A 13202-nucleotide genomic window follows, 5' to 3' on the forward strand; every position below is an offset into this window, starting at 1 on the left:
TAAGTTCATATAAATCAGAAACAAGGCAAATCTAACTAATCTAAAAACTTATTTTGCAGATTAGAACTAGCTAGAGAAAACTGGCGACAAACTAATTAGAGAGGGAGAGAGAGAGAAAGAGAGAGAGAGGTAGAAAAAAACTAGTTAGATTAATACTTTTATTCTCTGGGAAAATCGTATAAAACAGTTCTCCAGATATTTCAAATACTATCAGCCAGTCTTATAGGTTTATTTTTTTGTTTCTTAGGTAAATCCGTGAGCACACTTGAGATTCTCAATTTGACAAGTTCAGAGAAAAACTATTTAGAGAGAGAGAGAGAGACAGAGAAAACTAGTTAGATTTATATATTTTCTCTGGCAAGATCTTATAAACAAATTCTCTGGATATTTCAAGTACTCTCAGCCCGTCTTGTGGGTTTACCTTTTGCTGTTAAGCCAAATCTCGAGACACTCTTCCGTTGAGGAAAGCGTGAACACACTTGAGATTCATAAGTTTTATAACGCTGCCAAGTGTAATATAAGCAAAAAATATTGTATTAACAAATCTTTAAGAAATGAAATTTTCAAACCAAAAAAAAATTGCAAAATAAACACTTGGCAGCTTCCACATCCACTCGCAGGCGTTCAATTGATCGGGCAACATGAGTATGTCAATCATATACTATATGCGCACTTGGAAATCAACATATCATAACCCAGTCAATGGCAAAAAACGAAAACGAAAACAAAAAATTGAAATAAATTCAGCTGGTTTTTGTTCTGGTTTGGTTTTTTGCTTTGTTTTTCGACTGCTTTGTGTTGCGTTTGTTTTGCAATTGAAAGTCAATTGAGCGACGTTTTGTGGGCAGTGCGCGGGCTGGGGCGTGGCTGCATTTAACTTCTTGCTGCCACTAAGCGGGTTCGGCTTTCAATTTGGGTTTGGGCTTGGGTTTGGGTCGAGCCATGTAAATGCAAATTCACGCAGCGCTGGCGGGCAAAATGCCTTTTGAACTGTGTGGCACAGCATTCGGACTGAGAGAAAGGTGCAAGAAGTAGGACAGCCAGGGGTATAGAGAAGGGGAGGAGGGCAGCAAAAGAATCAGGCAGCTGCCTTCGTTCTGCGCCTGTCATGCGTTTCAGCAATTTGCAAATTTACAAGTTCTACATACGGGGCGCATGTTTAATATCAAATTATGAAACGGCAGCCTCGCCAGCTGCTGTTGCTGCTGCTGCCGGGCCCTGGAGCAGCCTCTGGTTGGGACTCAGGCTGGCTCTGCCCGTTTTCCTTTAGTGACAGCGATTGCATTTTCAAGTGCCACACGGCAACATTTGTATGCAAATTGCTTGGGCGAGTGCACGAGTGCAACATGTTGCTGCTGTACAAGTTGTTGTTGCAGCTATTGCTGTTGTCGTCGTCGTCGTAGTTGTTGTTGTTGCTGGTGCCTCAACTTTTGCCTGCGGTCGCCTGCAAATAAAGAACGCATTGAGTTTTTATTAGTTTTTGATGATGCTCATAAAACGACGCGACGGCAGCGATGATAAAAATCTGTTTGCCTAAGTAAAGTGAGGCATTTAAAGCAGGCACAACCAGAGACTGGCTCACATTCACACACACACACACACACACACGCACACTCACAATCGCAGTCAGCGTCTCTTTCCCATTGAATTGACTCACTTTGTGCTGCAGGGGCTGACAGGGTGGGACATTGGCTTTGATTGTAAAATGTAACTAACCGCTGCTAAATGCAATAAAACGAGACAAGTGTTGAGTTCTTTTTGAGTGCTTGACTTTTACAGCCAATGTCTGACCAAATGCCAAAGCCAGGCATTCATAGAAGTGCCAACATGTGGTGGGCAGTCAAAGATTTATGTTTGATTTTGTAATCTTCTCTAAAAACCTTTTTTCACTTGTGCAATTAACATTATTTTTATATCAGTTGCTATTACCCGTTTTTTTTCTGCCTGTAATGATAATCGCCTTTTGCGCTGTCCCGCTGCATGTCGCACATCATAATAATTACGGCTATTGCTGGTCCCAGAGCCAGCTTATAAGGTGATACAGAGAGAGAGAGAGAGAGAGAGGGAGGGATAGAGAGAGTGAGAGGGAGAGAGAAAGCTACTGCCACCTTTAAAGCATTACATTACTAGTGGAAGCCCTGCAATAAGAACTAAAACATTTAATGGACTCTTAGCTAAATTAACAAAGCCAACATATGCTCATAGAGAGAGCAAGAGAGAGAAAGGGCGAGGGAGAGGGAGAGAGGGCGAGATTCAGGGAGATAGAGCCCAAAGGCAGGCAGTGGCGAGCTCAGCTAGACGCGCCCCTTCGAAGTGTAGAACGTGTATCTGTGAGTACGTGTATCTGTATCCGTAACTGTAACTGTATCTGTAGTTGTAGCTGTGCCTGTGTCTGTATTGGTGTGTGCCGTTTGCGCTTCTAATGACACAACATTTCATTAAAAATAATTTCACTAAACATTTGACGTATTACGTCCAATTGGCATTTCTAATGACAAACACACACACACACACACACACACACACACACACACACACACACGCACGCACGCACACACATGCAGCTCATAGAAATAGAAATAAAAGTACATAATGGTACTAATCGTCAAACATGTATTTAGTTTTGTTGTCGGGCTTGTTACACGTTGGCCGTTGTTGTTGTTTTTATTTTTTCTGTCTGTGTTTTTCTTTTTTTTTTTTTTATTTGAATTTTGTTTTGGGGCTTTGTGTTTGGCTTGGTCGAGGTCTTATCAGCGTGTATCGCTGTTAAAACGTTTTTAATTTCCTATCGCTGGCCAACAATCATTTAATTATAGTGCTAGAAACGTATTTAGTTAGCTGCAGTCCAGCACAAGGGCGTAGAAGAGGGGTCATAGTGAAGCCAGCCGAGTGAGTGCGTGAAGCTGACTCACGAGTGCGATAAAATTGAGAAGAAATGAAAAACAGGAAACGTGACTAACGCACGAGCTGGAAGACACACACTTTAAGGCCAGTCACGTTTTCAACCCCTTCTGCGAACTAAGCCTCTGTGTTTTTGATTTTAAGCTAACTATTTCTAGTCCATTGAATTGGACAGAAACAAAAAGTGAAATAAAAAATACTGTTGACAGAGCTGAGACCAATGTGTGATCCAAAATTGATTTTATTGTAGATCGCTATCTAATTGTGAGCTCATGTTTTCCCACTGATTAAATAGGCCACTTACACACACACACACACTCGCACACACACACATGTGGAGTGGGAAACCAGTTGAAAATTGCTGCTTGTTGCAGCTGCGACAAAATGCATGTAGCTTAAACAAATATTTGAGCTCCATTAGGCTGGACAATCACTCAGCAGTCGTTAAATGCGCTCGCTTTTATTAAACTGTCATCAACATGCAGCAGCATGGCGCAGTGTGTTTGTTATGGCTACGAAGGGGGGTGTGAGGGATTGGATCATACATGCTGCAGCTATTCAAAAAGCTTATGCAGAAGACGCAGATGCATAGACACAAAACCATACTTTATATAGATACTAAAATTATACTATTTGCTGTCAATCAACGTCAGTGCTAAAGCCGAGCCATAAACAATATCGGATTTCTGGCCGCAGAATACTAATTAAATTACGCAAAAAAGGCAAAAGGCAGCAGCAACAGCAGCAGCAACAGCAGCCAGCTAAAAGTGAAGTGAAAAGCAAATTCAAGATTTTCAATGTTCAGATAAGCTCACAATAACAACACACAGATACAACACACACTCACATACGCACTTAGCCAAAGGAAACGCTGCGAATGTACATACTATGTGCCAGCTACAGCAACAACAACAAACGTTGTTGTTATGTTGCTAATAATAATAATAATGTTGTTGCTGCCGCCGTTGCTGCTGCTGCAGTTGGCAGTTGCAGTTGCTAATTTTAAATGGCAACAACAACTTTTGGACTGAAGTTTCTCTGCACTGCAATTGTTGCTGTTGTTGTTTGCTTGTAATATATTTTAATTTATGCTCGGTTGGCAATACTTTTGGCCAGCAGCAGCAACGCCACATTTCAGGCACGCTGTAAAATTGCGCGTAAATAAACATTAATTTTAATTTAATGAATTAAACACACACACACACACGTTGACCAGTGTATATATACACATATATATATAAAGACATCAGCAGTGGAATTTGGCCCCCTCGCCCGCGCCTTGCCTGCTGAGTCACTTTTTGAGGGCTGCCTGCTTGTCGCCTTGGCACTATATAAACTTATAGATACATTTATATCTACGCTTAAGTGAGTTTCTTTATTTGCAATTTTAGCTTTTTCCATTTATTTTTTTTTGGTTTTGTTCTATTATGCAAAGCGTTTGCCACACATACGTGTGCACACATCCGACTATTTGTGTGGGATTTGTCATTCATAAAATAAAACGCATTGCAGCTAAAATGTGCATGCAATGCATTCAGAAAAATCAATTGACGAGCAATTGATATGCCCGCATGGAAATAAAACATAACTAAAGCTTATATTTTCAACTAGCTTGCAAGTGCGATATTCACTGAAAAGATTGGATTTTGTTAATAGTTGAGCGCTTGTGCAACAGTTTTTCATTTTGTTGCTGTAATTGTGGGTAAGCATTTGTAAAAAGTTGAAAAAGTTGTTACTTTGAATGTATTCTACATATTTATAGAGTTAAATAAAAATAAATATAATGTTTCCGATATCTTTTCAGAAAAGGTAAAAATTGAAGAATATTATGCACATGTTGTGTGTTTAAAGACATTGTAAAGTGTTAACTGTGTTCAAGAAGAAGAAAGAAAACGCTTTTGGATGCGATGAGCAAAAAGGGTAAGCACGAGCATGGAAATAATAATATATAAATGTATACAAAACATAGTCTATACAAGACCATATTTAGCTAATAACTAAATATAGATATTATCTAAACTGTGCTTATGCCAATAAACACGCTACACAAATACAGTCATGCCAAGTGGGCAACTGGTTGATTATAAGCCACAACTTTAATATGCAGCTCTCAGCAACAACAACAGCAATAATTGTAATCAACTGTCAGCAAGCTCAGGCACTAGTTAGTGGCAACATAATTAAATATGCAACCAAAAGCTATGTACAATTAAATTAACCAAAGTTGGATATTTGTTGGTAGCTAGAGTGTTGCCACTCGCCGCGGCTTTTGTTGGCTGCGGCTTTATCTTTATCAGCCATGCATCGCCAGTTGCCACATTGCCACGTTGCCTGTCGGTTGCTTGCAGCTATTTCCTGTCAGATTTTGCATAAATAATTTTTGATAATCAGAGCTGTGCGACTGGCACATAAATTTAATTAGCAGCATATGCTGCATTTAATTAGCAGTAAACTCATGACTTCCAGTGCATCTAACTGTTCCAGCAGCCACTGCAGCTACTGCAGCCAACTGCAACTGCAACTGCGGCAGTTGCACTCGCTGCTGGCTTAATTGAAATTCACACGATGCGAATGTTGCCGCTCATTTCGTAGGCCGACTGCGTGCTGTTGTTGTTACTATTTTTCATTATTTAGTCGAATGCATCATTATTATTATAATTCCTTTCTATTTTGTATTTTTTCCTTCTTATATTTATTTATTATTTTTTCGCATTGCATAAGCCCACTGACAGCCTGTTGCTGCTAAAGGGGGGCTCGAGTATCTGCCACCGCTTGGCTCGCTGCCGCTGCATATGTGGCATGCATAATTAGCAGCCTAGAGTTGAGTCTCAGTCGAGTCGCGAGATATAAAGAATTTTCATTTTCATTTTAACATACATATTACCAACAATAAATTTGTAATCAAAACACAGATACTGACTGACTGAGCGCATCCGTGTGTGCGTTCTCTTCTGTTGTGTGTGCCCCACTTGCTATCTGTATTCTCTTGGGTTTTTTTTTTTTAATGAGCCATTAAGCTTTAGATTTTTGTGTTTAGATACGCCCAAAGTTTGTCTATCTCAAGCAACTGGCAATGTGAAGAAAATGCTTAGATGATATGTTATGCGTTTCCACGAAACGAATTAAGTTATTAGATACGCCTCAGCTGGAAAACTGTGTGGCAGTCCATAGAATCAATTTGTGAGATTATGCTCATGCGTATTATGTTCTCTGAAAGTTGTTAAATTGATAGATGATCTCAACTATGTAAAAGGCAGCGTACACTAGCAACATGTTGCACTCAGCAACATGTGGGGGCATTGCTGCCACTGGGCTATGCGGCAGGTATGCTAAAAAAGTTCCTCCTTCAATTTTTTGCCTATAACTAAGCCACGTCTCGTCTAACTTATGCGCCAGGCTGTCTGACAGTCCGTCAACTGGCGATGTCAACAACAAATGACTCTCATTCCGGCACAACTGACAACAGACAGTTGAAAATTTCATTAAAATTGTGCCCACAATTAGTCCGGCAAGGCAACAGCAACAATAACAACATTAGAACCAACAACAATAACAAGAACAACAGCAACAAAATAAAATGTGGCGGTTTTCATGTGTTGATTTCCAACTGTCAAAAGTTTGTTTATTTGTATTTACTATCTTTTTTTTTCATTTGGTTCTGGTTACTCAAATGTTGTTGATATAAGCTAATTTTAGATATTGAAATGTGCAAGGCTCGTTTATGAGCAGAGAGAGAGAGAGAGAGAATGAGAGAGAGAGAGAGAGCGGGAAAGGTTCATATTGCATGTGAAAATTTGTTCAAACAAAAATACAAACAATAATAAAATATAATCAACAGTACAAATATAACAACGAATCATATTACAAAAGCAGTTAGACAAATAAACAAACAAAACCAGATAGTAGAGCTCAGTTCAGAGAGAGAGAGAGAGAGGGAGGGAGAGGGAGAGAGAGAGAAAGAAAGACAGTGAGACACAGAGAGAGAGAGAGAGAGCGCATGAGGCAGGCAGACGACCTGACGACAACTGACGTTCAATTGTGGAGCCATGCAGGAAAGTCATGCAAAATGACAGACAGTCCAACAGACAGACAGTCAGACAGACAGACAGACAGACAGAGAGAAGCGTCTATATTAGGGCGCTCGGAAAGTGGCAGAAGAATGGGCCAGGGGCTGTGTAGGGCAGGGCCACAGCCAGACAAACAAATAATAATAAAATAATAATTGTTTGTCAACATTCGTTTAGCATGTGCGCCGCACACACAAAGAGCTACATGCATATATCTGGCCCATCCATACTCTATCTATATGTCTATCTATATAGACTCGTGCTCGAGTACTAGCTAGTTGCGATTGCCCTGCAATAAGGGCTGTTTGATAGTTGTTTTTTGTTTTTGCCACAATTGACAATTTTCCACATTTTGGCATGAAATGTCATGAACAATTGTAACAGCTACACATACATATATATATGTATATATATGTGCATACATTCATGTATGGAGAGCGATTCCCATTTAAACTGCGTTTTGCGGTTTCCCGACTGAGGTGAATGCCACACACGGCAAGCACGTTAAAGATAAAAAAAAAGTAGAAATAGAGAATTGTTTCAACTGGCATTCAGCACGTCATTTGCTTATTCAATTTCATGACACGATGTCGCCACACAAAACACACCAAGCTAGTCTCGCGTGCGTCACATAGCATAGTACAAACATTTCTCAGCCAGGCAACAACAACAACGGCAACAACAACAACGGCAACAACAACACTCCGATAATTGATGATAAATGTTGTATAATTTGACAAAAACACCAGCTGAAGAACAAACGAACCTGAAAAAAAAAAGAAAAATGTGGAACTCAACTGAGCTCGAGAAAAAAAATGAATAATAATAATAAATATGTATAGAGAAAAGTGGCACCCGCAATTATCGCTAGAAAGCATTTCCAAATAATTACAACATATTTCCAACAGTGCACGTCACATGATAATAGTGTATGCAGTTTATGGCATATTATTCTTTTGAATATTTTGTGGGGCGTGTCTGCGTAATTATGTAGTCAGTAATGGGCATATGAATACCCTATGAATACCCCCTGCCCCTCCCCCATCCTATCCAATATGCATATGGATGACACACAAGGAAAGAGAACAGTTGTGCGCGATTATTTACTGGGGTATTACGTGCTAAGAGAATCTAGTTAATTAGCTGCCATACTACGAAGTAAGTGCCTAATATTTTAGATCTTATTTGATCAAATTTTCGCGGAAACTTTACGTAATTTACGAAAATGTTTGTAAATACTATTTATTTTGTTTGAAACTAAAGTAAAGTTCGGAAACTTAGTCCAAAAGCATCGATATCTTGGGTCTGTATACTCTGCATATAGAACAACGCATATCCGTGAACAGCAAAGATAGATGTTTGCTTAAAGATATTTCATTTCTTATTGTGAATGGCAAATGAAAAAAGCTGAAGAGGCAAAGCTCGAATCGAAACCTGGGCACATGATTATGACAAACCAGATTCCAAGGGCTAAGCTTTGGCTCGAACCATGAGCCGAACCCAAAGGTAATGTTTTTTATCGAACCGCGAATCGAAACAGTAACACGTTTTTTATTCGCTATTCTTTGACTTTTTATGCATTTATGCCGAGTGAATCAAACAAAACGCATTAAAAAGATAAAATAATACATAATATTTTATGTACCTGATATTGTAGCATCCACTGCCCTAGGATATACACTTCGAAGAGTGTCGATGAGTAATTGGCTCGTAAAAATTATGTGGAAATTAATTTTCAGTGTTTTCCGTGCATGCTGCCCATTTGCAACGTCCGCGCGACCCGCTTCTCGCCGTCTATTAATAGACAACGAAAAAGCAACAAATAAACGAAACGAGCAACAAAATATTGAAATATGAATGCAGTTGGGGCTGTTCCCGCTGCCGACTTGTGGCACTTGTCGTGGCTTCCACCTGCCAAAAATTCAAAAATACACACGCTACGTCGTCGCTTGACACTTTTGCCATGCAACCCAGCCCCACCGGAGTCCCATCATCCGTCCACCCATCCCGCTCTCGCATATGCTACGCACCGCTCTGCCCACTCGCCGCTGCCCGTTCTCAATTTCCCACAATGATTGCATTCGTGTTGGCTTTCTTTTTCTCTTTTTTTTTTTGTATCTTTTCACTTTGCGGCTATTTTTGGATTGATGCGCCTTCAAAGCCCGCGTGTTACGTATTAAAATTAGTATGCAATATTTTTGTTAAAAAAAAAAACAACTTAAAACAAAAAGAAATTCATGCTGTGTGTGTGTTTTTTTACTCGCATATTTATTTCTGATGCGTTGAAAATAAACCGTAAATAATCGCGTCGGACGTTCGGGCGGCTTTACAATCAATTCACTTGCACACGCAGCGCACACACGAGTATACCCTATAAATATACCAATATTTATATGTATGTGCAATACATATATGTGTATTTATATATATGTATATAGATATTTCGAGCTGTGGTTATATTTATAACGAGTTGCCTGCTTGCACTCGTCGCAACAAATTTAAAAATTATTGGTAATAAAAATCCACCTTCTCTCTGCTGGCTGCCTACCTCATGCCTCCCTCTTGCCTGCCTCTTGCCTGCCTCTTGCCTGCCTCATGGCTCCCTCATGCCTTCCTGCTCGCATTATGCATCATAAAATCTTGATATTTAATATAGTATGTTTTGGGAGCTGTCTCTGCGTCTGCCGTCCGCCGTCTGCCGTTTGTGTGAATTTAAATATGTATTTAAAAATGAATTATATAAATATGCATAAGTTTAAGTTTAAGTGGGCACTGCTGACATTTAGCTGTTTCTTGGCGCTATTGTTATTGTCTTTATATATAGATATATATAATTTTCTTTCATTTTTGGTTCAATTCGAAATCTTGTACCAAGCTCGCAGCGAGGGGCCGTCGCCCGGTTAATACCAAACATGGGTTTTTTATATTCATGCAATTTAGCTTTCATTAAGCTACTCAATGGTTGCGGAAGATAATAAAAAATGAATGCCTCAGAGATTCTGCATATTTGGGCCATAAATATTTTTGAAGTGGTTCCTGCTGGTCTGTCAAAATTATATGGAAATTATAAATACATATTTTGTTGATGCAAAAGGTTTTGTATTACTAATCTCCCAAGTTTTTAGCTGCAACTTAAGAGCTTTTGCTTAGAGTATTTTTTCTTTTTCATAGTGATTCACTTTGTGTCTATAGATAGATGGATATAGTTAGTTAGTTAGCTCAACTGAACCTGCAATTCCACGCATATAATTTATTTTCTTATTTGTGTGCCACCCACCCACACATTGTATGCCAACTGAGCGACGTCTTTTATTAATTTAATATATGGGGCTACACATAGCATTTCTTTTCTTGTTTTGTGTTTTTTTGATGACAAATTGTCACGAGTGCATTGATGCAAAAAACTTAAATGAAGCGACATGCTGTTGAAATGTCTACACCGCCCTAATTCAAACCCGCCCTCAAGTCAGCAGCGCCCCTCTCCGCCCTATCCGATCCGTTCCCTGTTGCCTGTGTTAGCCCTTGCCCTGGGCTGCTCTTGTGTTGTCCACAGCGCGTTGCATGCATATAAAAGATACAAAACGAAGTACATTGCGTGCACTTGCAGATACTTGAGCGTCAACGTCCATTGTCAATTTTTGGGCTCGTCTTTTGCAGCCGATTGCAGTTGTTGTTGTTGCGGTTGTTGCTGTTGTTGCTGTTGTTGTTGTTGCTTCTCGTTGTTGTTTTGTTCTTTCGTGTTCGGTGGCTCATCATAATGAACAATGTGAATGTAAAACTTGAAAACTAATATGCCGAGCCATGAAAGGAGCACCAGGCCAAGTAGCGAGCAAAGAACCAAGTGACTAAGCCCGCAGCCCCAGACCCAGACCCAGACCAAGCCCGAAACAACTACAACGACAATGGTTGGGTTATCTGGCTACCTCTTTAAATTGTTGTTGTTGTCGTTGTTGTGGCAGCTCTCGGATTACATCCCGAAAAAAAGAACATGCGAGCGTCGCTGTTGCAATTGAAAACCGAGCTTGACAGTTGTTTTTGCTGTTGCTGTTGTTGTTGTTGTTGTTGTTGTTGCTATTGTTTTCGTGCTGTTTTGCTGGTTTATGGATTGCCCCAAAAAAGTAAAATTTAACTTCGGCTGGGTCTGGGGTCCGGTTTGAGCAAGCTTTAGCTGGTTACCGTTAGAAGGCGGGTATATCCTAAGTTCTGTTTCACTTTCTCAGTCTCTCGAGTCTCTGGCATTTTTATGTCTTCCTGGAAGCGTAAGCAATATGTCGCTGCGGGTGCGGAATTCCCAGTCGGTACATTCTAAATTTCGGTGCGGATCGCGAGAGAGACAGAGCGAGATATAGAGAGAGAGAGGGAGAGAGAGAGAGTGGTTGAGTGGGAGAGTGAAAGAGAAGTGCCAATTAAACAAGCTGATTGTAACACAAGAAAACAAAACGAAATGAAAACGAAACGAAACGAAATGAAAGCAAACGAAGCGAGTGCCTGGCGGCAATAATTCAATTAGCACTGTTTCGTTTCATAAAAGTATTAGTTGATTTTTTTAATTAATGTGCAGTTATCATGCAATCCGATTAAGAGGCGACTCCACTCGAGTCGATTCGACGCGACTTGCCCCCAGCTCAAGCCATTCGGTTGTACTCGTAATTGCAAAGTGTTTGTTATTTGTAGTCCAAGCGGGCAGCATGTTGTTGTTGTTGCTGTTGTTGTTGTTGTTGCTGCAGTTGCATTTGTTGTTATCTGCCAAGAATGCTAATTATAAGATTAGTGGAGAGACCGAACTATGCGCCATGAAGTAGCCGATATCTCTGCATCTGCAACTTGGCTGATAGCGCACACGCACACGAGACAAAGGCGGCAAACTGTTGACAACAATGTTGAGCTTGGCTTTGCCAGCCTGTCAGCAGATATAGATACTTGCTGCCACACGGCTTATACCACATACAGATACAGATACGGCTAGCGAGATACAGCCATAGATACACGAACTTATGTGGCCGCATATTGCCCACTGAGTGGTCGTTCGTTATTTCTCTCTCTCTACCTTGCAATATATTTATTTCGCATTCGCGTTTTGTTTTATGCATGAAAATGCCAGTGTGGAAATGCAATGTTTATTTAAGAAATATATGTGCGCAATGTGTTAGATAATATGTTTGGTAACACGCTTTATAAATACACATATCTATGCATAAATGTATATTTGTATGTGTGTGTGTGTGTGTGTGACCAATGTGGTTGCCAGCCAACATTGATTTATAGACTCTTTGCCATTTTGAGGTTTGGACTATGAATCAATAGAACGTTACATAATAGCGACGGAGCTTAAAACCTGAAATCTGTATGGAAAACTACTTAATAATTTTAAATACAATTAATCTCGCTTGAAGCTTTCAGAAACTTTCAATTATCAATTCAGTTTTGGACAGTCTATTTATACAAATGTCAGTTGTATATGAATGCATCAAACAGAAAGGATTATATGGATTTCATTTAGAATAATATGATTTTAACTGAGAGGTGAAGTATATCTCTAGTTCTCTCGCTGTCTCTATATCTGTACCTCGTCTCCAGCGCTCTCTCCCTCTCTATTCTCTCTATCTCTATCTTTATCTCTATCTCAGCATGCAAAGTCGCACATCATCGCACATCCTTTCTGTCTTCTGATTATTTCCGATATATAGACTGCCATTTTAAGGTTCAGAATAATATGGTTTTAATATCTCTATAAGCTTTCACGTAGTGTATTTCTCTCTATCTCTCTCTCTCTCTTTTTCTATCTCACTCCATCTCTATCGCAGAGTGCAAAGTTGAATAAGTGTTGAACAACTTCGCACATCCTTTTCGTCTTCCGATTTATAGACTCTGCCATTTTTAGGCTAAGGCCTTAAGTTCAGAATATGATTTTAATATCTCTAGAAGCTCTCGCGTAGTGTATCTCGCTCTTTACCCTCTCTCTCACTCTCTATCTCAGCCTGCCAAATGAAATAACAATGTAGGACATCTACGCACATCCTTTTTGTCTTCCGATTATTTCCGACAGCAACTGCAACTTTAGTTGAAATATTTTAATGGTTGTGAATGCTATTGGGCTGGCAACAACAAGACCTTAGCATACATCAGCAACATCATCAGCCGCCAAAAGCCGCAGCAGCCGCAACTACAACAATAACAATAACAAGAACAACAACAAGTTGTAGTACGTCACCCATTGCAGCATGCAGAGCATAT

The 13202-nt window shown here is 39.9% G+C and overlaps 2 long non-coding RNA genes across 3 annotated transcripts in view; one reads left to right on the forward strand and one right to left on the reverse strand.

The window, feature by feature from the left end:
- Positions 1-200: 200 nt before the first annotated feature.
- The window catches only part of LOC135438103 (uncharacterized), a 36341-nt gene continuing 23339 nt past the window's right edge, over positions 201-13202 (reverse strand). For both annotated transcript variants that reach the window (XR_010437843.1, XR_010437842.1), the window contains exon 4: positions 201-1444. This is a non-coding gene — a long non-coding RNA (uncharacterized LOC135438103). The remainder of the gene's footprint in view (positions 1445-13202) is intronic.
- LOC135438104 (uncharacterized) overlaps positions 4481-13202 on the forward strand; it is a 31233-nt gene continuing 22511 nt past the window's right edge. Inside the window, exons 1-2 of the long non-coding RNA XR_010437844.1 lie at positions 4481-4603; positions 4706-4821. This is a non-coding gene — a long non-coding RNA (uncharacterized LOC135438104). The remainder of the gene's footprint in view (positions 4604-4705; positions 4822-13202) is intronic.

This window comes from Drosophila montana, unplaced genomic scaffold, assembly GCF_035044405.1.
Source record: "Drosophila montana isolate Dmon_TW-CO22-7 unplaced genomic scaffold, ASM3504440v1 contig_3846_1, whole genome shotgun sequence".
Classification (NCBI taxonomy): domain Eukaryota; kingdom Metazoa; phylum Arthropoda; class Insecta; order Diptera; family Drosophilidae; genus Drosophila; species Drosophila montana.